Source organism: Salvelinus sp. IW2-2015, linkage group LG4q.1:29 (genome assembly GCF_002910315.2).
Source record: "Salvelinus sp. IW2-2015 linkage group LG4q.1:29, ASM291031v2, whole genome shotgun sequence".
In the NCBI taxonomy this organism is placed as follows: domain Eukaryota; kingdom Metazoa; phylum Chordata; class Actinopteri; order Salmoniformes; family Salmonidae; genus Salvelinus; species Salvelinus sp. IW2-2015.
The window spans coordinates 88994113-88998290 of NC_036842.1; the positions used below are offsets into that span (position 1 = coordinate 88994113).

Sequence of the window (4178 nt, forward strand, 5' to 3'; positions counted from 1 at the left end):
CCCCACATTGAATCCACATGCTAAGCATTTAGCGCTTCCAGGCACAACTTTGTTTATTAGGAGTTGTATGATGATGTGGGGGAAAACAGAGTTGGCACAAACGCTGGAGTTGAATGCCCTACCAGATCATCTGTGTTGCTGTAACCACACACACAACGTAATGGTGGRTAAAACATTCAGACCACCAAGATGAAGAAGTCATTACGACGGCACACATTTAATTATTTCCCCCATGCATACTCAAGATGACCAGCTATGAATTAATACTGTATCATAGTCATGGAACATGTGCAAAACTCCCTTCTCCTTTGTGGTCAGAGTTTTGCAAAGAACACGTCATTCACACTTCTATCTACATCCATTGTGGTTCTGGAAAGTTGATCTCACCCAACCTTACCCAGAACCAGATCCAGAAAAACCTCATCGGAGGGTCTGTTTTCCCCCTCTCAGACCCAGATCCAGACTGGCCCCAGACTGTTTTCCCCCTCTCAGACCCAGATCCAGACTACCCCCAGACTGTTTTCCCCTTCTCAGACCCAGATCCAGACTAGCTCCAGACTGTTTTCCCCCTCTCAGACCCAGATCCAGACTAGCTCCAGACTGTTTTCCCCCTCTCAGACCCAGATCCAGACTAGCTCCAGACTGTTTTGCCCCTCTCAGACCCAGATCCAGACTAGCTCCAGACTGTTTTCCCCCTCCCTCTTCTTCATTTACAGTGATCCTCATTATAGTAAACAGAGCAGGAGCATCACATGGAGAAGAGAGGATAGTCATTTTTTTCAGCAGACCCTGCCACTTGTTTTGATAGTCATGAAAGAACACTACGACGGATTCATATAGAGCCTTCCGGGCTCCTGGTTCTCTGGCCCCCTGGCTCTCTGAACCTCTGGCCCTCTGGCCCCCTGGCTCTCTGGCCCCTAGCCCCTTGGATCCCTGGCCCCTGGGCCTCTGGCCACCTGGCTCCCTGGCTCTCTGGCCCCCTGGCTCTCTGGCCCCCTATCTCCCTGGCTCCCTGCTCTCTGGCTGTCTAGCGTTCTGTGTCCCCCTGGCTCTCTGGTCACCTAGCTCCCTGGCCCCCTGGTTGGAAGTATGCAAAACGTCCCTTCCCTGGTCCTTCCTGTGTTTCTCATTCCAGACCTGCCGCCCTGTAGCCTAGCCCCTGGTCTGTTACCACTAGGGGTCAAACAAGGAGAATTGATGATGCGGAAAGGGTCAGATATTTAAAAATAGACTTTACTGGGCGTGGGGTTTATACATCCTGCTGCAACGGTATTTCCTGGGATTTGTCCTAAAGGCCATGGTGGACTATAATAGATTTTATCTGTAATTTGGGTGCTGGGAATTTTATTTGGAATATTGTCCTACAGGAAGTGTTACTACTATGTAACTGATTAACTTTTACTTGGTACTCATCCCGGATCCGGGAGCACCCCCACAGTAAAAAAGCTGACTAGCATAGCCTAGCATAGCGCCACAAGTAAATACTAGCATCTAAATATCATTAAATCACAAGTCCAAGCACCAGATGAAAGATACAGATCTTGTGAATCCAGCCATCATTTCTGATTTTTTTAATGTTTTACAGGGAAGACACAATATGTAAATCTATTAGCTAACACGATAGCAAAAGACACAACTTTTTTTTCTCCACCATTTTTTTCCTGCATGGGCAGCTATCACAATTTCGACTAAATAATAAGATATATATAGCCACTAACCAAGAAACAACTTCATAAGATGACGTCTGATAACATATTTATGGTTATAGCATATGTTTTTTTGAAATGTGCATATTTCAGGTATAAATCACAGTTCTACATTGCAGCTGCAATCTGAATAGCGTTGGAAGCAGCCGGAATAATTACAGAGACCGACGTCAATTACCAAAATACTCATCCTAAACAATTTCTGAAAATACACAGCATACAGCAAATGAAAGCCCAACATCTTGTGAATCCAGCCATCATTTCTGATTTTTAAAATGTTTTACAGGGAAGACAAAATATTGATTTCTATTAGCTAACCACATAGCAAAAGACACAACTTTTTTTTGTCCACCATTTTTTACTCCATCAGTAGCTATCACTAATTCGACTAAATAAAGATATATATAGCCACTAACCAAGAAACAACTTCATAAGATGACAGTCTGATAACATATTTATGGTATAGCATATGTTTTTTTAGAAAAAATTGCATTTTTCAGGTATAATCACAGTTTACCATTGCAGCCACTATCACAAAACTCACCCAAAGCGACTAGAATAACTACAGAGAGGCAACGTGTATTACCTAATTACTCATCTTAAAACATTTCTGAAAAATACACAGCGTACAGCAAATGAAAGCCCAACATCTTGTGAATCCAGACAATTTTCAGATTTCTAAGTGTTTTACAGCGAAAACACAATATATCGTTATATTAGCATACCACATGAGCTAACATCACCCCAGCATTGATTCGAGGCAAAAAGCGCGATAACGTTATCACCACCAAAATATATAATTTTTTTACTAACCTTCTCAGAATTCTTCAGATGACAGTCCTGTAACATCATATTACACAATGCATATAGAGTTTGTTCGAAAATGTGCATATTTAGCATCCAAATCGTGGTTAATCTATGTATCAGTCAAAACATGGCATGCATTCTGGCCGGCGCCATCTTGGAAGGGCACCTAAGTTTACGATTATTTATCGATTAGATTGACAAAAAAAATACAGGTTGGACAGCTAATGAAAGATGCATTGGTTATTAATGCAACCGCTGATTTAGATTTTTAAAATTAACCTTACTTGAACTACAGTGTGCGTTACAGCCAGACTAGTGCCGCAATATTGGCCGAAAAATGCGTTTACATTTTTCCCATAAATACGGAATAAAATCATAAATAGTTCTTTCTTTTGACGAGCTTCCATCAGAATCTTGGGCAAGGTGTCCTTTTGTCCAAAAGAATCGTTGCTTTGTTGTAAAACGTCCACTTCAACGTCGGAACTAGCAGCTAATAGTAGCTACCTGGCACACACATGTCCAAATCCTCAAACGCAATACTACGAAAATTCCGAAAATAGCAATATACTCGCATAAACTGATATAAATCGGTTTCAAATAACTTCGTTATGATGTTTCTAACACCTATTTCGAATTAAATCACAGACGGATATATCTTAGCCCGATACAAGAGCTATTCAACATGCCATTCTGATGTCCTCTCTTGCGCCTTGGCGAGCGACGAAAGAAGGGACATGTCACTCCATTGCCTTTTATAAACTCTGAGAAATACGTAGAGATTCCATTCCACTTCTCATTGGTTACTGACATCCAGGGGAAGGCGGGTGCAGTTCATTGATCCATAGGGCACACACAGAGTTTTAAACTGATCCGAGATCAGAGCCTAGTTTTCAGACCTTCGCATGTCCTGTCATGATTTAGCTGTAGAAAGAGTTCTGGTTCACCCACAGACATAATTCAAACGGTTTTAGAAACTAGAGATGTTTTCTATCCAATAGTAATAATAATATGCATATTGTACGAGACAAGAATTGAGTATGAGGCAGTTTAATTTGGAGACGATATTTTCCAAAGTGGAAACAGCACCCCCTGTATTGAGAAAAGGTTTTAAGTTTCCTGAATGGCTGACATGGCAACTCATGGTGATGATTGGTTACATGTCACCATTTAGCCTAGATGCATTATTTATGATGAGGCCAGAAATCACAAATGGATTATGATGAAGCATAGAATGGAATTGAATGATATCCAGTGATTCTGAATGGCTCTGAAAATAAGACGATTACAGAGATGAGTAGACTGATATAGTCGCTCCCTCTCCTGTGGAGAGATGTAATAATCAGGCAAATGCTCATCCACTCCTCCTCCATTATCTAACTCTGTTTTTCATAATGTGAGATCATCTATCTTCTGGTCCAGAGATAATTCTGTTAAAGACACGCTACGGAACTTTGGCGACTACTAAGTCTTTTTTAAACCTCCCGCTTTGGTCTGGATGTGTCCATGTGTAGTTCATGTGAAACTCTCAACCCACTCCACTTCAGCCCGTCGATGTTAATGGTGGCCTGTTCGGCCCTCATTTCCTATCGTCCACGATCAGGTCCTTTGTCTTGCTCACATTGAGAGAGAAGTTGTTGTCCTGGCATTACACGTCAGTCTCTGACT

General features: G+C 41.8%; 1 protein-coding gene across 1 annotated transcript in view; it reads left to right on the forward strand.

The window, feature by feature from the left end:
* Positions 1-4178, forward strand: part of LOC111961055 (prickle-like protein 1) — a 75773-nt gene that overhangs the window by 7879 nt on the left and 63716 nt on the right. The gene's annotated exons all lie outside the window — the stretch shown is intronic.